This window comes from Dendrobates tinctorius, unplaced genomic scaffold (genome assembly GCF_039654945.1).
Source record: "Dendrobates tinctorius isolate UK_male_01 unplaced genomic scaffold, ASM3965494v1 ptg000048l, whole genome shotgun sequence".
NCBI classification, from domain to species: Eukaryota; Metazoa; Chordata; class Amphibia; order Anura; family Dendrobatidae; genus Dendrobates; species Dendrobates tinctorius.
In genome coordinates this window covers 15567605-15589871 of record NW_027361716.1, presented here as the reverse complement: position 1 = coordinate 15589871, position 22267 = coordinate 15567605, and the positions used below count along the sequence as shown (strand labels likewise).

Here is a 22267-nt window from a genome sequence, read left to right as displayed (position 1 = left end):
AAGTGTTTTGGACCATTTTCTTGTTTTATCATGCTATTTATGTGAAATTCCGCCAAAAATGCTGGCCCCTCCCCCAGTGATGACCATTATGACATCACATGTAAACAGAACACACCCATAATTGCTAATGTAAGGGGCTATAAATTCCCTGCTCCTATGGCTGATGTAATATCCCTGAGGAAGGTGCCAGGAAGGGCGCCGAAACGCATAGGAGGAAATAAAGGAGTACACTGCTACAACATCTTGCATCCCAGGTGATTTGTGAATCTCGGCAGCGCGGACTGCAACACACCCTGCTTCCCACAACTTTCTGAAGGTTTTTCCACGTGCGAGTGGTTGGTGGAGGTCCTGCAGCAGCTGATTCTGTGATATGCTCTCAAGCCAGTTGTGGGTTACACATCTGGAATAGGTGAGTGGAACTGTATTATACTGCTCATACTTCAAGTGTCACTAGTGATAGGGCACTATTGCGCCTCTTGTTCCCCCCACCATTTTTTGTACTTACAAAACCTGACAGCTCAGTCAGTTCTCGATCCCATACGACGGCAGAGCTGTCAATCACAGCGTCCCTAGGACAGCATGAGTGGTGGAATCTTGACAAAAAGGAAGAAAATATGGATAGCAAGCTGTTGAAACTTGGAGATATGGTCAGCGGTCAGTATTTATTTAAAAGGCCTGGTCAGTGTTTTGGTCGGGTGACAGTTTTTGAGTAGTGCGTCTGAGTGCTATATTTTTTTACTAGTTTTAGTCTAGAGTCTATATTCACATTAGGGGCTGATCTTGAATGTCAATTTTATACAGTGCCTTGATAAAGTATTCATACCCGATGAACTTTTCCACATTTTTTTATGTTATACTTATAAACGTAAAGCTATTTTATTGAGATTTTATGTGACATACATACCAACTCAAATTAGCAAGTATTTGTAAGTGTAAAGGAAATAATGCATGGTTTTATAAACATTGCAAAAATATAAATCTGAAAAATTGTGACATTCATTTGTATTCCGTCCCCCTGAGTCAATACTTTGTAGGACCACTTTTCACTGCAATTATTACTGCAAGTCTTTTGGGGTAATTCTCTACCAGCTTTGAAAATCTAGAGGTAGTTTTTTCCCATTCTTCTTTGCAAACTAGGTATATTTCAGTGAGACTGGATGGAGAGTGTATGTGAACAGCAATTTTCCAAGTCTTGCCATAGATTCTCAATGGGATTTGTGTGTAGACTGTGACTGGACCACTCACACACATAAATATGCTTTGATCTAAACCATCCCATTCTAACTCTGGCAGTATGTTTAGGGTCATTGTCCTGTTGGAAGTAGAACCTATGCCCCTTTCTCAAGTCTTTTACAGCCTGAACAGTTATTCCTCCAGGATTGCCCGGTATTTAGCTCCATTCAGCTTCCCATCAACTCTGACAAGCTTCCCTGTCCCTGCTGAAGAAAAGCATCCTCACAGCATGATGTTGCCATCACTATATGTGACTGTGGGGATGGTGTTTTCAGGCTGATGTGCTGTTAGTTTTGCACCACACATAGCGTTTTGCATTTAGTCTAAAAAGTTCTACTTTGGTGTTATCTGACCAGAGCACCATCTTCCACAGGCTGGCTGTGTCCCCTACATGGCTTTATGCAAATGAGGTTTCTTATGGCTTGCTTTCAGAACTGTCTTTCTTCTTGGTACACTTCCATAAATGCCACTAATAGTTGTCCAGTGGACAGATTCTCCCACCTGAGCTGTGGATCTCTGCAGCTCCTCCGGCATGACCATGGGCCTCGTGGATGCTTCTGTAATTAGTATGCAAATAGCCTCTTCAGAGAGGAAGAGGACTTGAACTCTATAGCACCACCTGTTGGTAGAATCGATCCTACAAGTCACAATCAACCCTTTTAACGAGTCTTGTAACATGACTTAGGATAAAAGCCAAATCAGAATCTCAATTTTTAGACATGGTGTTTCTTTGGTTTAAAAAAAAAAAAAAAAATTAGGAAAGTTATGAACAACTCAGTATAAGCTCATCCACTTAAACATCTTTGTTTCTGCTCTCATCATCATAGTTCATATTTATTTTCATATAACAAACCAAGGGTATAGCAGACATGGTGTTTCAGGCTATTGGCCCTCGTCAGTGCAAAGTATGAGAACTGATTTGGCTAGGTGAGAGGCTCTGGACTGGGGTCTAAGGGATAAGGTTTCTCCTTGTGGAGAGTGACATACCAGCTCTGGCTTGTCAAGGTAAGGAGGCTTATTCGCCGTGCAATGCTCCTCTGGGAAAATAATATGCAAATTGTCTCTTCAGAGAGGAAGAGCTCCAACTGTTGGTAGTAGCGATCCTTCAAGTCACAATCAACCCTTTAACGAGTCTTGTAATATCACTTAGGATAAAAGTAAAATGAGAATCTCAATTTGAAGACACGGTGTTTCGGGCTATTGGCCCTCATCAGTGCAAAGTATGAGAACTGATTTGGCTAGGTGATACTATAATTAGTATTCTCCTTGCTTGGGGTGTCAGTTTGGGTGGACCGCCATGTCTTGGCAGGTTTGCAGATGTGCCATACTCCTTCCATTTTTGGATTGTAGAGGGGTGTGCTGGGGGCTGACTTGTGCCCTGCATCCCTGTGTGCACCGTCTTAATAAAATCGGGTACGTTTTGCATGTAAAGTGGCATGTAATGTGATATTGTTTTACTGTTTATTAACGTGTCAGTGTACATATGAATCATGTACTGCATAAATTGTATGTATCTTTATGAGCTAGGAATTGAAAAAGGATCAGTGTTAGTATTATTATTATTTATTATTATTATAGCGCCATTTATTACATGGCGCTTTACATGTGAAGAGGGGTATACATAATACATACAAGTACAGTAATCTTAAACAATACAAGTCACGACTGGTACAGGATGAGAGAGGACCCTGCCTGCGAGGGCTCACAATCTACAACGGGATGGGTGAGGATACAGTAGGCGAGGGTAGAGCTGGTCATGCAGCGGTTTGGTGGATCGGTGGTTACTGCAAGTTGTAGGCTTGTCAGAAGAGGTAAGTCTTCAGGTTCTTTTTGAAGGTTTCCATGGTAGGCGAGAGTCTGATATGTTGTGGTAGAGAGTTCCAGAGTAGGGGGGATGCGTGGGAGAAATTTTGTATGTGATTGTGGGAAGAGGAGATAAGAGGGGAGTACAGAAGGAGATCTTGTGAGAATCAGAGGTTTCGTGCAGGTAAGTACCGGGAGACGAGGTCACAGATGTATGGAGGACTCAGGTTGTGGATGGCTTTGTATGTCATGGTTAGGGTTTTGAACTGGAGTCTTTGGGTAATGGGAAGCCAGTGCAGGGATTCACAGAGGGGAGAGGCTGGGGAATAGTGGGGGGACAGGTGGATTAGTCTGGCAGCAGAGTTAAGAATAGATTGGAGGGGGGCGAAAGTGTTAGAGAGGAGGACACAGAGCAGGAGGTTGCAGTAGTCAAGGCGGGAGATGAGGGCATGGACTAGGGTTTTTGCAGATTTTTGGTTGAGTAATGTACGGATCAGTGTAATATTAGTAATATTAATATTAGTATTAGTATTATTAATATTAGAAATATTAGTAGAGGGTAATATAGGACTTAGAACAGTGGGGGTCAGTGTTGAGATTGAGTTAAGTGAATAAGGAAAACTCTAGTGGGAGGAGCTAAAATAGGGTGAGGAGAAGGTGTAACTAAGGTAGAGTTAGTTAGTGAGTAGGATGAGTTAAGTTGCTGGAAGAAACAGTGTTTATGACATAAGCTCATGAGTCCAGGCTCTACGGGTGGAAAGACACATGAGCACGAGCGAGTCAGAGCAGCATGAGGGAGACAGCGGCTAGGCTTTATGGAGAGTCCTGGGACGTCCAAGACCTACAGCCTGGGAAGGATTGGCAGCGCATCCTTTAGTTTTGCCCATGAAGGGGAAAATGGACTGAGATCACCAGGGATAAGCTAATTCGGCTACTAGATATTTTAATAGGTCTGGTCTGAGGTCTTTAATTTGAGTGATGAAAAGGGTCGTATCTACTTCTTTTGGGTCATCTGAATAAATTCAGAGGCTTCCCTTGCATAAATTATTGGATTATTGGCAGCGTATGTCTTTCTATGCGTTGTTACTTCTTGGAATCACTCTGATGCCCATTGTTAGTGTGTAGAATACTAATATTATTATAGAACCACTGATAATGCAATTCATTAATTGAATATTTAAAGTGACATCTTTACTAATAATAACCAGGTTTTTCTATCTTTCTTTAATTAAAGAAATGTTACTTCGTTCGCGACGGGCCATCGCATTGTCATTTCCTCATGATCGGGAACATCTATGGTGCTTGTAAGTACAGCTGAAATAATACAGATTCTGGTACAGCATCACTTCATCAAAAAACTATCAGCGACATCCATGCAGTCTTATAGTCCCATGGGACATTGACTCATAAGGCCTCTTTCACACATCCGGTTTGTGCCGTCAGGCACAATCCGGCATGTGTGTAAAAAAACGGATCCGGGTTTTTTTACCGCCGGATGCGTTTTTTTGTCATTGAGAAGCACATGCGCCGGATCGCGCCGCATGTGCTTCCGTTTGTTCCGGTTTTTACCGGATCCGGCTGAATTCCTCTGTCCGGCGGCCGGACAGGACGGGTGCTGCAGCGTTTTTTTTGTCCGGAGAAAAAAGCCGGACATGGCCGGATGCGGCCCTCCCGGCTCTGCGGGACAATGTTACACTATGGCACATTCCGGCCGCCGGATCAGGCTTCTACCTGATCCGGCCACCGCATGCACGGTTTTACCCTGTGCGCATGCCCGGATATCTCTCTCTCTCTTTCATACCCCGTTCTCTCTCTCTTTCATACCCCGTTCTCTCTCTCTTTCATACCCCGTTCTCTCTTTTTCATACCCTGTTCACTGGCTCGTGGATCCTTTTCTTCCCCGGCGACTCCGCAACATAGCTGTGTCAGGCGCCGTAAGATGCGCCGCATATACTTCCGGTCCCTCCATTCACGGCTGGATCCGGCACTCCATCTTTTTGCCGCACGGAGCCGGAATGCCACCGACAGACGTGTGAAAGTGGCTACTTTCAAACGTCCGTCGGTGGCATTCCGGCTCCGTGCGGCAAAAAGATGGAGTGCCGGATCCAGCCGTGAATGGAGGGACCGGAAGTATATGCGGCGCATCTTACGGCGCCTGACACAGCTATGTTGCGGAGTCGCCGGGGAAGAAAAGGATCCACGAGCCAGTGAACAGGGTATGAAAAAGAGAGAACGGGGTATGAAAGAGAGAAAGAGAGAGAACGGGGTATGAAAGAGAGAGAGAGAGAGAGAACGGGGTATGAAAGAGAGAGAGAGAGAGAGAACGGGGTATGAAAGAGAGAGAGAGAGAGAACGGGGTATGAAAGAGAGAGAGAGAGAGAACGGGGTATGAAAGAGAGAGAGAGAGAGAACGGGGTATGAAAGAGAGAGAGAGAGAGAACGGGGTATGAAAGAGAGAGAGAGAGAGAACGGGGTATGAAAGAGAGAGAGAGAGAGAACGGGGTATAAAAGAGAGAGAGAGAGAGAACGGGGTATGAAAGAGAGAGAGAGAGAGAGAGAGAGAGAACGGGGTATGAAAGAGAGAGAGAGAGAGAGAACGGGGTATGAAAGAGAGAGAGAGAGAACGGGGTATGAAAGAGAGAGAGAGAGAGAACGGGGTATGAAAGAGAGAGAGAGAGAGAGAACGGGGTATGAAAGAGAGAGAGAGAGAGAGAGAACGGGGTATGAAAGAGAGAGAGAGAGAGAACGGGGTATGAAAGAGAGAGAGAGAGAGAACGGGGTATGAAAGAGAGAGAGAGAGAGAGAGAACGGGGTATGAAAGAGAGAGAGAGAGAGAGAGAGAACGGGGTATGAAAGAGAGAGAGAGAGAGAGAGAGAACGGGGTATGAAAGAGAGAGAGAGAGAGAGAGAGAACGGGGTATGAAAGAGAGAGAGAGAGAGAGAACGGGGTATGAAAGAGAGAGAGAGAACGGGGTATGAAAGAGAGAGAGAGAGAACGGGGTATGAAAGAGAGAGAGAGAGAGAACGGGGTATGAAAGAGAGAGAGAGAGAGAACGGGGTATGAAAGAGAGAGAGAGAGAGAACGGGGTATGAAAGAGAGAGAGAGAGAGAACGGGGTATGAAAGAGAGAGAGAGAGAGAGAGAGAACGGGGTATGAAAGAGAGAGAGAGAGAGAGAGAGAACGGGGTATGAAAGAGAGAGAGAGAGAGAACGGGGTATGAAAGAGAGAGAGAGAGAGAGAGAACGGGGTATGAAAGAGAGAGAGAGAGAGAACGGGGTATGAAAGAGAGAGAGAGAGAGAGAGAGAGAACGGGGTATGAAAGAGAGAGAGAGAGAGAGAGAACGGGGTATGAAAGAGAGAGAGAGAGAGAGAGAACGGGGTATGAAAGAGAGAGAGAGAGAGAGAACGGGGTATGAAAGAGAGAGAGAGAGAGAGAGAACGGGGTATGAAAGAGAGAGAGAGAGAGAGAGAACGGGGTATGAAAGAGAGAGAGAGAGAGAGAGAACGGGGTATGAAAGAGAGAGAGAGAGAGAGAACGGGGTATGAAAGAGAGAGAGAGAGAGAGAACGGGGTATGAAAGAGAGAGAGAGAGAGAGAGAACGGGGTATGAAAGAGAGAGAGAGAGAGAGAGAACGGGGTATGAAAGAGAGAGAGAGAGAGAGAGAACGGGGTATGAAAGAGAGAGAGAGAGAGAGAGAACGGGGTATGAAAGAGAGAGAGAGAGAGAGAGAACGGGGTATGAAAGAGAGAGAGAGAGAGAGAGAACGGGGTATGAAAGAGAGAGAGAGAGAGAGAGAGAACGGGGTATGAAAGAGAGAGAGAGAGAGAGAGAACGGGGTATGAAAGAGAGAGAGAGAGAGAGAGAACGGGGTATGAAAGAGAGAGAGAGAGAGAACGGGGTATGAAAGAGAGAGAGAGAGAGAACGGGGTATGAAAGAGAGAGAGAGAGAGAGAGAACGGGGTATGAAAGAGAGAGAGAGAGAGAGAGAGAACGGGGTATGAAAGAGAGAGAGAGAGAGAACGGGGTATGAAAGAGAGAGAGAGAGAGAGAGAGAGAACGGGGTATGAAAGAGAGAGAGAGAGAGAGAGAGAGAGAACGGGGTATGAAAGAGAGAGAGAGAGAGAGAACGGGGTATGAAAGAGAGAGAGAGAGAGAGAGAGAGAACGGGGTATGAAAGAGAGAGAGAGAGAGAGAGAGAACGGGGTATGAAAGAGAGAGAGAGAGAGAGAACGGGGTATGAAAGAGAGAGAGAGAGAGAGAGAGAACGGGGTATGAAAGAGAGAGAGAGAGAGAGAGAGAACGGGGTATGAAAGAGAGAGAGAGAGAGAGAACGGGGTATGAAAGAGAGAGAGAGAGAGAGAGAACGGGGTATGAAAGAGAGAGAGAGAGAGAGAGAGAGAACGGGGTATGAAAGAGAGAGAGAGAGAGAGAGAGAACGGGGTATGAAAGAGAGAGAGAGAGAGAGAACGGGGTATGAAAGAGAGAGAGAGAACGGGGTATGAAAGAGAGAGAGAGAGAGAGAGAGAGAACGGGGTATGAAAGAGAGAGAGAGAGAGAGAGAGAACGGGGTATGAAAGAGAGAGAGAGAGAGAGAGAGAACGGGGTATGAAAGAGAGAGAGAGAGAGAACGGGGTATGAAAGAGAGAGAGAGAGAACGGGGTATGAAAGAGAGAGAGAGAGAACGGGGTATGAAAGAGAGAGAGAGAGAACGGGGTATGAAAGAGAGAGAGAGAGAGAACGGGGTATGAAAGAGAGAGAGAGAGAGAACGGGGTATGAAAGAGAGAGAGAGAGAGAACGGGGTATGAAAGAGAGAGAGAGAACGGGGTATGAAAGAGAGAGAGAGAGAGAACGGGGTATGAAAGAGAGAGAGAGAGAGAACGGGGTATGAAAGAGAGAGAGAGAGAGAACGGGGTATGAAAGAGAGAGAGAGAGAGAACGGGGTATGAAAGAGAGAGAGAGAGAGAACGGGGTATGAAAGAGAGAGAGAGAGAGAACGGGGTATGAAAGAGAGAGAGAGAGAACGGGGTATGAAAGAGAGAGAGAGAGAGAACGGGGTATGAGAGAGAGAGAGAACGGGGTATGAAAGAGAGAGAACGGGGTATGAAAGAGAGAGAGAGAGAGAGAGAACGGGGTATGAAAGAGAGAGAGAGATATCCGGGCATGCGCACAGGGTAAAACCGTGCATGCGGTGGCCGGATCAGGTAGAAGCCTGATCCGGCGGCCGGAATGTGCCATAGCGTAACATTGTCCCGCAGAGCCGGGAGGGCCGCATCCCGCCATGTCCGGCTTTTTTCGCCGGACAAAAAAACGCTGCAGCACCCGTCCTGTCCGGCCGCCGGACAGAGGAATTCAGCCGGATCTGGTAAAAACCGGAACAAACGGAAGCACATGCGGCGCGATCCGGCGCATGTGCTTCTCAATGACAAAAAAACGCATCCGGCGGTAAAAAAAACCGGATCCGTTTTTTTACACACATGCCGGATTGTGCCTGACGGCACAAACCGGATGTGTGAAAGAGGCCTAAGTGTAATTCTTCCTCTGAAATAAGTGTCGTAGGCAGGACCAATATAATTTGGTATCATAACAAAAATGGCATTAAGGTAATTACATTGCTCTTTGTTCCATATTTCAGAGCATGACCAGGTAAATGTTTTTTTTTTTCTTTTTTACCTAACCTGGTAAATTTTTTTCCCATAATATCATCGAAAGACTCAATGGGATTTTTACATGTGTAAGGGGGTGAAGAATAAGAGCCCAAAGGAGGTTACCTTCCCTGCTACTTATCTGGAACCACTTGGCCAGACAGCAGGGTTGCTGGGAAGACTTTCTGCCCTGGATGTACTGGACCATGTGACTGCAAGGGGCAGAGAGGAACAGGAAGCAGGGCAGGCAGAGAGCGCGCGCAGCTCAGAGCAGTGTGTGCGGGGGATCAGAGCAGGTCACAGCTGGACGCAGGGGAGAAGAGAGCACTCCCGGTCAGAGGGAAAAAACAGGAGGACGGGACATACTTACTGCTGTCTGTGAGTGCATGAACGCAGAGTCCCTTGTGATTAGAGGAAGACATCCTCCTGACCGTGCAGAGCCGGAAACCCACGTGCATAGTCACAGTGGCACTGGTGAATGGTCAGAGCCCCTGATTCCGGCAGAGAGACTGAGTATTGTTCCAGCAGAGAGACTGAGTATTGTTCCAGCAGAGAGACTGAGTATTGTTCCAGCAGAGAGACTGAGTATTGTTCCAGCAGAGAGACTGAGTATTGTTCCAGCAGAGAGACTGAGTATTGTTCCAGCAGAGAGACTGAGTATTGTTCCAGCAGAGAGACTGAGTATTGTTCCAGCAGAGAGACTGAGTATTGTTCCAGCAGAGAGACTGAGAATTGTTCCAGCAGAGAGACAGAGCATTGTTCCGGTGAAGAGACTGTTAGCTTGAAAGCAGAGATTCAGAGCAGGGGAGACTGTTGTGAATTTGCTTTCTGGCCTCCCTCTGGTTATTACTGTTAGGAACGGCGGAACGCACTAAATAAAAATAATAAGTGCGTTCGTCGCTCGGGGTCCACCATGCAGTAGGTGATATAACCACTGATAAGTGGTGGCAGGAGCAATATGGCGGAAATGCGCACAGGGTTAAACTTCACCCAGGTGCGCAGAGCAATCTCAGTTAATTCACAGAGATGCCAAAAAAAGTACAAACACAAAGGACTGAGCCTGAAGTCACAGTACTCCGTAAAAACGCACACATGGTATCAGGTCACAGGAGTAGCCCAAGACGGCGGCACTACGTCCGTCTAGACCTACCGTGTGCGCAGCGTCGCAACTGCGAATGCAAAGGGGGCTGCTACTGCAGCGTGGCGTGGACACTGCCGCTAAACGACAAGGCTAAGGCGCAAGCGCAATGTCGGACGCTAGCAGCTGTGGCTGTTGCAGCAGAGGAGCGCTGGCACTGATTCTAACTCAGTCCCTGACCACATACGTAATATCAGAGGGAAGGGGTTTTATAATGAGTCATTCACCAGAATCATACATCCATCCTCATACACACAGCAGCAAGTAAGTCTATACTAGCGCATGGCGGAACAACCTAGTGCGCCTTTTATAGTAGCCGGGACCTTCCGCAAGCCTCCAGATCTCTGAGATGGACCAATGAGATCTGGAGCGGGACCTGAGCACATGACTCCCGATCTCCAATGGGAGATCGTCCCATGAGCATGCTCAGTAGGAGGACAGAAGGACTTAGTCTCAGGAGTGATTTGCTGCAAGGCAATCTCCTCTGCAGTAGATAAACAGCAGGAGACTGCAGAATGTGAGGGTCTTGATCCCTGCGGAGTAAACGCTGAAACCTGACGCCTAACAATTACTGAAGGTACTGGAGCTGATCAGATTGACAGAGGGGTTGCAAGTTCTCTTTCTGGGTTTCCTCTGGTGGTTACTGGAGGTAATGGAGCTGATCTGATTGACAGAGGCTTGACACCTGATAATGAGGATGACGATTGGAGATCTGGGGTTTCAGATTGGGATTTAAGACAGCTCACTCCCTCTATCCCTGCTGGTGATTTTCTTCCTGTGCCTCCTGAGGTCTGATGTCTCCAGCTCTGTCCCTGCATGGTTCAGCTAAGTGACTCATTTGCTATTCTGTTTGTATTTGATCTGTTTTTTCGATCTCTGCTTTGTGCGGGTCAGCCAGCTCCGGCTGGGGCTGTGCTGAATCACCGCCCATATGATACTGCTTGTGCCAGTTTGTTTTGTCCCCTGTTAGATTGGTCTCTTTTTGCTCTGTTTTCAGAATATACCAGAGTGCTGATATAGTGGGCGAAGTCGTGCGACTTCAGTGTTTTTTGTGCATCAGACGTGTTGGACTTTTTGCAGGGCTTTTTGCGTGATTGCAGACAGTGTCTTTCCTTTCCTGTCTTGTATAGTCAGTGTGGGCCCCATCATTTGCTCAGTCTATTTTCCTGCCTGCGTTTATGTTTTCATCTTGTCTCACCAACAATATATGTTTGGGGGCTATCTATTCCTTTCGGTCTCCTCTGGGGCAGTTTAGATTTCCCCTTTCTTACTTTAGGCTTAGTTAGCTCTCCGGCTGTGCCGAGGCGTCTATGATCATCGTAGGTATGCTCCACGGCTACTGCTAGTTGTGTGGATAGGATCAGGGGTCTGCAATCCACTTAGTTACCAACCTCTCTGATTTTCTGTGGCTTAGCTTGGGCCTGCTCTCTTCCTCGGTGACCCATTAATAGCAGGAGACCCAGTCAGTCCCAGTGTCCCACTGCCTTCCACCTTAACCCTGGAGATCCTGGTTACCATCGAACAGAGACTACAGCATATACAGTGACTACAGAGACTACAAGTGCCGCTGCTGACGGCGCCGACGTTGGAGAAGATGACCCTTCAAGCAAGATTCCTTCAGACTGATAAGTTTCATGAATACCCGTTAATTACCTTTATCTGCCTTGACTGTTTGATAACTTTGCCTAAGTTTCATAAACCATTATTTCATCATTCTTTTGCCAGTTTAACCCCCTCTGTTTCTTCCCTGCGAGGAGGTTTACATCCTGTAAATAAAACCCTTTAACTTTTGGTCTGTCTCTGTTCCCTGGTGACATACCCAGCACCTGCACGTTATTACACATGTGTTCAATTTATAAATGTGTTCATTAATTTATAGCCTTTGCCCAAGGTTAAATACTGTCAGCTTGTAAATATTCTCAAATTTCAATCAACGGGAGTCACTCATCTATTATATTATTACTGCTCCGAGAAAATAAAAAACCTTTGACAATTGCCATCTTCAACCACTGAGTCTATTTCTCCTCCAATATGAGTCTTCACTACGGAAATGTAATGAATGCAATAAAAACTGTCATATTTGAATATTTTTAACATGACATTAATTATAAAATCTGTGTAATTTGCACAGTCTTCAGTTCAGCCTTGTGAAATTGAACTGCAACACCTCCCTATAATCATCTGAAAATACAGACAATCATGTGTCACTGGGTTAATAAAAGAGATGTTGAGAGATAAAAGGAAACACATTTCCAGGTGAAACTTTTGCCCTTAAGGGTCTTTATCACTTTCTGTAAGAAATATTTTGAAAATGAACAAGTTTTAATAATTACTTTAATTGAAATGTATTAACTGAAGCCCAACAAGCTTTTCATATTATTTATTTTTGTATTTTGCAGTGTTCCAGAAAATCGAAACGATTCATTAATCATCATGTGAAATATAATAGACTCGTGTGTGAAGGGCCATGAAGGGCTGATGTATATCCCTAGACTACGCCAGTTAATAAAATTGGGGGCAAGTACAAACTTAAAGGGATTGTCCCTTTAGAAAACTGCTTCATTCTTGCCTTAGCAGCGGTCAGTTGGATCTCCAAAATTCAGACCCCTAGCACACCTGCCATACAGATATTTTTGCCATCTGCAGCCAGAATTGTAGTTTTATACGTCAGTAAACAGTAGCACTACCACAGTCACAAATAGCACAATAGGTCAAATAGTAGAAGGGAGCCAGCTGGTGGCTAGGGCTATCTTCAACTAGATGTGTATCCTCTAATACATATCCAAGAAGTATTATTTCTCCTTGTGAAGAATGACATGCTAAGCATGTTGAGGTGAGGAGACTTAAAGCCACAATGCTCCTCTGGGAAATATGCTAATTATGCAAATTGTCTCTTCCAGTATGTGGCACTAGAGTTCTAGTCCTCTTCCTCTCTGAAGAGACCATTTGCATATTCCTCTAACACACATTCAATAGAAGTCTGCTGCATAGTAGAGAACCACTGTCTTCCTGCCATCCATTATTTGTACAAGCTGCAAGCCTACCAAAGGCAGTAGTTTGGAATGTCAGCGTTCTGTTGCTTGTGGTGAATATACATCACTGTATTGCACCTGGTGATAGAGGAAAAATATTCAGAATTGAGAGTCCTCAGTGGTTGATACCTTTTAATGGCTAACTGAAAAGATGATAACAAATTTCAAGCTTTCGAGACTACTCAGGTCTCTTCATCAGGCATATAGATTAATACAAAATCTGAAGAATCACATATTTATGCACAACACAGCACAGAAAAAATTCAATAGATAAGACAAGTGATATGAAGCAGAACTATCATTATGGGGGAGTGATAGGCAGTTATGGCCATAAATATTGGACCAGTTCATAGATCTTATAGGTCGTCATGAGTTTGTACTCAGACTTTTCTGTCTCTCTGAGATGTGAAGTTACCTTTCAAAACCAGTAAATTCATGTCCATGGTGCTGTGATAAGGCATACAAAAATGTTTTGCCACAGGTGGAACCATTCTTTTTTTCTCTTATTGTGTGGCGATGGGAATTCATCCTTGTTCTCAGTTTTTGCCCGGTCTCCCCACATACAGACCCCCAGTTGGACATTTAGTACAAATAATTAAGTACACCACATTAGATGTGATGCAGCTGAAAGTACCTGGGATCTTGTAGTCCTGATGTGAGTTGGGGATCTTTATCTTGTCCGTGGTCATTATAGATGGACAGGTTTTACAATTTTTCTGGTTGCAAGGAATGGTTCCTGCAGCTGTTGGAGAGGACAGGGAGCTTCTGACAATGATGCTTCTGAGATTTGGGGGCTGACTAAAACACAGTAGTGGGAGGTCTGGAAAAATGGATTGTAAATCGGGCATTTTTTTGTAGTAAAGGTTGTAATTTCCAAGCAGCTCCCATTAGCACTTCCAGATTTGGGCTGTAGGTGACTACTAGAGGCACCCGGTTATTTTCTTCTTTAGCTTTGTAATGTAGCAGGTGATTCCTTGACATTCTGGTGGCTCTTGTAATTTGGTTTTGAATTTTTCTTGGATGGTAGCCCTGATTCAAAAAGGTATTTTGAGGTGACCAAGGTGTTTATCTCTATCCATGGGGTTGGAACATATACGATTGTATCTGATGGCTTGGCTGTAGATAATAGAGTTCTTTATGTGTTTTGGATGGAAATTGTCCCATTTAAGGTATGTTGGACAGCCGATTGGCTTCTTATACAGGGATGTCTCTATTTCATTGTTCTTTAGCTTAATGATGGTGTCCAAAAAGTTAATCTCAGTGCTGGAGTAGTTGAGTGTTAAGTTGATGGTGGGATGAAATTGATTAAACTGTTCGTGGATAGAAGTGGTGATAGAGGAAGAAGACCAAGCAGTTCATCATGGGAGCAGGGAAAGGTGAGAAACATTGTTGAAAGTTTTAATTCCTGTGTGAAAAGGACCACTGTCGGGGAACTATTATTAACCTCAGAAATGCAAATGAGAGCATTATTTCTGGATAGGGGCCACAAAGGGGGTCATTTGTTGATATATGGGACCACAAATGGGGATAACATTAATGTAAAAGCGGTTACTGGTGCATGGAGCCATAAAGCAAGACATTATTAATGAGTGGAGGCACAAAGGGGGCTATTATAACTATGTGGGAGATCCAAAGGGGGATATTAGCAATGTATGAGGAATATAAAGGTGAATGCTTCTACTATATGTAGACACAAAGTGGGATGTTAGGGGTCATAAATCTTGTATACTCAGCAGTATACATCACCAATGGGGCAAGTCTGTCTTCTGTGAATGTGTATGGAAACAAGGGGGGCACCATGACATTATGGAATTTAAATAGAACTGGGGAGAAAGCACTAGAAGCAGTCGGCCACAGATGTCTCTGTATTACATTCTGCAAGGACAAGACATGGCTGACATAAGTCATAGTGGTCTACACCAGATGAAGAAAAGACAGGATGAGCGCCTGCAACTAGAGATCTCACTACTGAGTCACTGGATTTACTTATATGGTCTACAGAGCAGTGTAGAACTGGTGATGGTCACAGTATGGGGGGTGATATTGGTCTTCGTTACCATATAGCCTTAAAAAAATATTTGGAATTGAGTGTCCTCAGTGGTTGATACCTTTTAATGGCTAACTGAAAAGATGGTAATTGCAAGTTTTCTAGACTACTCATGTCTCTTCATCAGGCATATAGACTTATACAAAATCTGAAGAATCACATATTTTACACAGCACAGCACAGAACTGTCATTATGGGAGAGTGATAAACAGTTGTGTCCATAAATATTGTAACAGTGTGTAGATAAGCATGGCACCCAGAGTCTGGTTGCCATGATGACATTTCCTTCCTCTAAGGGGTGATGTCATGCCTGGAGACATGGGGTCCCCCAGGCCAGGTAACACAGTGTACATGTCAATTCCTGCTCCAGGCCAGAAAGGGGATCTTCCTTTTAAATTCTGGCCAGCAAGTGGCGTTAGTGAGTCAGAAAGAAGGCAGCTGAGAGAGCTGGAGCTCGTGACAGGACAGTGAGAGAGGAGAGTTGTCATTTGGTCTGTGGAGAAGGAAGGGACAGGAGCAGAGTCAAGAGCTTAGGAGAATAAAAGCTATGTATCACTGACCCCAGAGGGTAGTGCTGACAAAAAGGGACACCAGAGTCCTTGGCTGGGCAGATGCTGTACGCCCTGACAGCTGAATCTGGAGGGCAGGGGACTTGCAAGCTGCCTGGCCACACCGAACACCAGAAGGCACGGCAGCAGACCAAGAGCCCGGGGATGACAGTGAAAAGGACAGTGCCCATGATATAGACTCATGCTGTCTGACACACAGGTTAGAAAACATCACGCAGGAGAGGGCTACAGCTTAGCTCCAAGCAGCAGGGACCCGAAAATAGAGCACAGAAGGAAGATCCCGAACTCCACCTGGCAGGGTGGATGCCCTGAATGCCTCCAGGCAAGCCGGACTCAATCCGTCATCTGTAATTGGCACCCCAGATTGCACCTGCTTTCAAGTAAAAGGTAAAGAAAACTGCACCGCTCTGTGTCCTTCACTTATTCTCTGCACCCCAACGTTCACCACCATCTGAACAATCAAATATATTTGCCCTGGGGCCCCACTCTACCCGTGGGGAGCTGAACCATCTTTGCTGCATCACCATCAGCCCCAGTGGACCTAAACTGCAGCATCGGCCACCCATTGCTGAACACCACAGGTGGCATCACGATTAAACACCACATATCTATCCTCCATTTTATGACACAGCCAGGGCCACGGAAATGGATCACAGCCCCATGACCTCCCCCATAGTATTGTTTGGTCCGATTCCGGGAACCCCTCAGCCCTTGTGGGCGCATCATAAGGAGTGAAAGTTTTATTGTCCTCTGATTGGGGCCTGGGTCTGTGTTGTGATGCCCCCACAAGGTCTGATGAGCAAATTCCTTAATTGATGTAAAAAGACATAAATCCATGTGACACATTCATTCCTGCATTGAGTGTGTCAAAGGTTATCATAAGTTTATACTCCCAGACTCTCCTGTCTCTCTGAGATTTGAAGTTCATATCTATGGTGCTGTGATCAGGCATACAAAAATATTTGGCCACAGGTAGATCCATTCTTTTTTCTCTTATTGTGTGGCGGTGAAAATTCATCCTTGTTCTAAGCTTTTGCTCAAAAAAATAAGCTAAATTACCTTGTAAAAATTCCTGTGTGTTTTTACAGTGTTTGGATACCGCAGATATATTTTATGCAGTCTGACTGCTGGCATCAGAAAAAGGTCTCCTCACTCGCTTCTTCAACTGCCCTATAGTGCAACCCACATATTGTAGGTTGCACAATGTGCACTCTATTAGGTAGACAACACCTTCTGTGCTGCAGCTGACGTCACTTTTAAAGGGAAAGGTAGCACCTGAGGATTTGGAGGGAAAAGTGGTGGTTTTATTCATATGGGTACAAGTTTTACATGGGTGTGAACCACATTTATAAGATCCTTTGACATCTAGCCATGTTTTATATGCATTTGTATTTTTATTTAGTCGAAAAAAGGAAGGAGAGAGAGTTCCACCCAATGTAGGTGCCTTTTTGGCAGAAAAACGCAATCCAGAGTTTTTTTATAATATCAGCTAGTTTCCTGTCCTGATATAAAATCGGCACATGGTTTTTAATAATTTTAGCAATTGTATTAAACTGTGGACTATAGTTAGTAGTGAAAGTCATGGGTGTATTACTCTGGCTATTGCCGTTTTTTAGGTATAAAACTTGTATCATGGCCATCAGGTCTTTTCTATCTATTTGATCTACAATTGCTCTAGCTTTATTCAGACTCCACTGCGGATACCTTCTAGATTGTAACCTACTCAAGACTGTTTGGGATCCCTCATGGAACACAATTGGAGATGAACAATTCCTTTTAATCTGTTTTAGCTCTCCCAGTGGGATGTTATGAATTACAGGTTATGCGTGACAAGAGTGCGCTTCCAAAATATTATTTGTATCAGTGGGTTTCCTGTATGGATGTATTAATATGGCTTTAGATTCCAGGCAACCTATTAAAGTTATATCTAAATAATTAATTTTAGCCTGTGAAAAAGTATAAGTGAAATTTAAATTAAACTTTTTATGATTAAAAAATGTGATGAATGGTTCTATTTCAGCAGTAGTGCCTTTCCAGATGATGATCAAATCATCTATGTATCTGCCATAAAATTCGATGGAATCAGAAAAAAGATTTTTTTCACTGAATAAATATTTCTCCTCCCAGACACCTACCGTGATGTTAGCTAGGGAGGGGGAGCATTTCCCACCCATGCTAACACCACGGGTCTGCAAGGAGAACTGTTGGTTGAAAGAATAATAATTGTGTGTTAGTAGTGTGAGGGAGCGCCAAGGCCGTAGTCTTGGCTGAGACTAATGACTCTTGTGCACCCTGGTCACCCATCACATGCAAATAGCATCCCTTAGTCAGTGGACTTGCCTCTCTGCACCTTCAGGGTCTCCTCTGAGTTGCTGCAGACTCCCTTCCATATGATTGCGCACAAAGACACAGTCCAGTTGCAACTTAAAATGTAGAACTTTACTTTTTCCTTTTCGCAGCACATCCTTGTCAGGTACAACATCAGCATAGGGTTCCATACAGTTCACATTCTTTACTTTCCCTGCACTCTTTCCTATGCGCTTCAGTACATGCCCAGGTCGCACCATCTCATCTGGTACCGCAGCATCCTCCCTGTTCAGACTCACTATGCTTAGGAGTTCCCTCATCCATTTCACCCTGGACATGAAGGCATCTGCCCATGGAGTGAACTGCTACATTGTAGAGTGACCTGCATCCCTGTACTGTTGTGACGTGACGTCTGCTTTAGCTTCTGCTCCAACACTGTCGTCATCACTGCTGCTTCGGCTGCACTTCTGGCCCCTGGATGACTGTGCTTCACACTTAAATGTTGCGGAGTTGTCCGCCCTATACGAGCTCATCCACGGTTGGCTTCTCATAATTAACTATAAGCACTACATACCCCATCTAGTGGGCTGACTAGGGTTCTACACTTTCTCTATTTAACACATATATTAGTAACAACAGACAAATATCAGTATGTATATATCTTACATGGCAATATCTATATCAATTAAGAGAGTGGAGTATTACAGTAGAAAAAAAACACACTTCCATGCTCTTCATCAAGCAGAAGCAGCATCTTTTTCATCAACTTCTTCTTCACCTTATTCATCTTCTTCACATTCTTCCTATTCTTTTTTTTTAACATTCTTCATATTCTTCTTATTCAACTATTATTCTTCTTCATATTCTACTTCTTAATCTTCTTCCTATTCTTCTTCTTCATCATATTTTTATTTGTGACAGGCATTCCTGTAGTTGTTATCTATAAAAGTTTACACCTTCCGTTCTGCCTGTCACAAAAGATTTACAACAGGATTTGTCCGCATTCAGTTTGGCCTGCAGCAGCAGGCATTTTCCAGGGGCACCACGAGGAGGAACGGACTCACCCCCATACACTGCTTAGTCTTCTTCTGCTTATAATTTAGATAATATCTTTTGCTCTGATTTTTAATCTTCTGCTTAATGTTCTTCTGATTTTTGTTCTTCTGCTTTTTGTTCTTCTGGTTCTTGGTCTTCTGTCTCTTGTTGTTCTGTATCTTGGTGGTTGTCTTCATGTTCTTTGTCCTCTTGGTCATCTTCATCAGGGTCATCATTTTGGTCTTCTTTGGGGTGGTCTTCAGGGTCATCGTCTTCAGGGTCATTGTCTATGGGGTCGTCGTCTTCTTCGGGGTGATCTTCAGGGTCGTCGTCAGGGAGATCCAGAGTGATTACCAAAACCCATTTCAAAAAGCTTGAACTTGGAAATGTAGCAGAAGGTACAAGAAGGATGAGGAACTGCCGAGAACCAGCTGACGGTGCAGGAACCCGGAGGGGCAGCAGAAGGAACAAGAGCCAATGACACTACCGAGGACCAGCTGATGGTACTGGAACTCGGTTACTAAGCAGGAGGTGCCTGTACCAGAAAGCACTACCAAGGACCAGTAGACGTTGCTGGAACTCGGATACCGAGAAGGAGGCACCTAAGCCAAAGGCACTGCCGAGAACCAGCTGACGGTACTGAAAATCAGATGAGTATCAGAAGGTACTCATGAAAAACAAAGTTGCATGGTCGTGAGCCGGCCGCAGTTACCGAAACCCACAATCCTACAGGGGGTGCTTGTCCTATTGGCACTACAAAACCAGCCTTTATTGCCAGATCCCGCAGCCCACATAGGAAGCCCCTAAACTGCAGGCACCGTAGAGTTGGCTAACCCGACCTGTTGTGAGTTCATTTTCCCCTTCGTCACTGGATTCTGGTGAACTCTATTCTGGTGAAGGAAGGTAATGAGCCTGATTATCAGGCACCTGAGTCTAATGAGGATGACTGGCTGAGTGGAGTCACAGACTGGATATAAGGCTGCCGACGCCCTTCTGCCCTGCGGGTGATTTCTCTGTGGACTCCTAGGACACCAGTCTGATTCCTGCTCCTAAAGCTAAGTTTTCTGTTTTGGCTGTTAGCCTTTTTGTTTTGTTTTTTGTTTTCCTTGCTTTTCAGTATTCTGCCATCCCCTGCTGGGGTGAGCTGAATCTCCTTTTGCCTGTAGCTCTGTCTTCAGTATATTCCTGAGTGCTGACATAGTTTTTTGAAGCCTAGCGTCTTCAGGGCCTTTTTCACTGTCAGTTTGTTGGCTCTTATTTTCATAGGGTTTTTCACAGATTGCAGACAGCAGCCTTCCTGTCCTTTCCTATGTAGTTAGCTTTGGCCCCTCTTTGCTCTGTCTATCTTTCTGTCTGTGTTAGTATTTTCATCTTGCTTCACCGTCATTATATGTTGGGGGCTGCCTATTGCTTTGGGGTCTGCTCTGGGGCAGTTTAGATATCCCCTTTCTTTCTTTAGGCCTATTTAATTCTCCGGCTGTGATCGAGGGGTCTAGGGCATCGTAGGAACCTCCCACGGCTACTGCTAATTGTGTTGATAGGTTCAGGGGTCTACAATCCGATAGCTGCCAACTTCTCTGGTTTTCTGGACTTAGCTAGCATTTCTGTTTTTGCCTCCTACGGTGACTCAATCATAACAGAATCACCCGCCATACCGCAGATCCTAGGGTACTCAATTGCAGGAAAGAATTGTGTTTAAAAAAAAAAAAAAAAAAAAGAGGGGTGTGTATATTCTTTCCTCTATATCTCTGAGGCAGTAGGGGGAATTTTTTTTTTTTCTCTCAATGGAGATAAAGCAATTGTCTGATCATGTGGAGCAGCTCGCTGCGGAAGTGCAGGGAATTTCCGCCTACCTTGCTCGTTCGCATGCTGTTGAACCAAAGATCCCTACACCTGATGTATTTTTTGGGGATCGATCTAAATTTTTGAGTTTCAAAAATAATTGTAAATTATTTTTTGCCTTGAAGCCTAACTCATCAGGGAGCTCCACGCAGCAAGTTAAAATTGTCATCTCTTTGCTGCGTGGCGATCCCCAGGATTGGGCGTTTTCTTTGAAACCAGATGATCCTATTCTGACTAATGTGAACGCATTCTTTCAAGCTTTGGGGTTGTTGTATGACGAACCTAATGCTATTGATCAGGCTGAAAAGACCCTGTTGGCATTGAACCAGGGTCGAGATTCTGCAGAGTTGTACTGTCAAAAGTTCCGAAAGTGGGCGGTCCTTACTACCTGGAATGATAATGCCTTGGCTGCTCTCTTTCGGAAGGGTTTGTCAGAAGCCGTAAAAGATACTATGGTGGGATTTCCTGTTCCCTCTGGTCTGGACGATTCTATGTCATTAGCCATTCAGGTTGATCGGCGTTTACGTGAACGCAGGATTGCACGAGAGGTGTTGCCACCGGTTGAACAGACGTCTGAACCTATGCAATGTGATAGAGTATTGTCTAAGGCGCAACGTCAGGAGTTCAGAAGGCGTAATAAGCTGTGTTTTTTCTGTGGAGATGCCTCGCATATTATTTCTGTTTGTCCTAAACGAGAGAAACGCTTTGCACACACGTTTTCTGTTGGTGGTGTTCAGCCTAAGTTTCTTCTGGCAATTACTCTGATCTGCTCCCTGTCCACATTTTCCGCCAAGGCTTTTGTGGATTCGGGAGCAGCACTAAACCTAATGGACTTGGATTTTGCTAAACGTTGTGGATTTCCGATGACACCTCTGCAGACGCCTATCCCTTTGAGGGGGATTGATGCTACTCCTTTGGCTAAAAATAAACCTCAGTTTTGGACCCAGGTGGTCATGCGGGTCGCCCCAGACCATCAAGAAAATTGCAGATTTTTGGTATTGCATGGTCTGCATGATGCCGTTGTTCTGGGGTTTCCCTGGTTGCAAATTCATAATCCAGTTTTGGATTGGAAATCTGTGTCTGTGGTGAGTTGGGGTTGTCAGTGTGCCTTTAGTGAGGCTCCGGTTTTTTCCACCTCTTCTCAGTCGCATGATGCTCCTGACTATTTGGCGGACTTTTATGATGTATTTAGTGAGAATGAGTCTGCGTCCTTGCCTCCTCATAGGAGTTATGACTGTGCAATTGAACTAAGCCCGGGGTGTAAATTTCCCAAGGGTCGGCTCTTCAATTTATCTGTACCCGAGCACGAGGCTATGCGGTCCTATATTAAGGAGGCGTTGGAGAAGGGTCATATTAGACCATCCTCTTCACCCTTAGGTGCAGGGGTTTTTTTTGTGGCCAAAAAGGATGGTTCTTTAAGGCCTTGTATTGATTATCGTGCCCTCAATAAAATTACTATTAAATATCAGTATCCGTTACCTCTGATTTCGGATCTATTCTCTAGAGTTAGAGGTGCTTGCTGCTTTACCAAGCTTGACCTCAGGGGGGCGTATAATCTTATCCGCATTAAGCAGGGAGATGAATGGAAGACGGCGTTTAATACTCCGGAGGGACAT

General features: G+C 44.9%; 1 long non-coding RNA gene across 1 annotated transcript; it reads left to right on the top strand.

Moving 5' to 3' along the window:
- The first annotated feature begins 274 nt into the window (after window positions 1-274).
- LOC141090279 (uncharacterized) lies at window positions 275-12376 on the top strand. The gene is made up of 2 exons (XR_012232405.1): window positions 275-409; window positions 12219-12376. It is a non-coding gene; the product is annotated as an uncharacterized lncRNA (long non-coding RNA).
- The last annotated feature ends 9891 nt before the right edge of the window (window positions 12377-22267 follow it).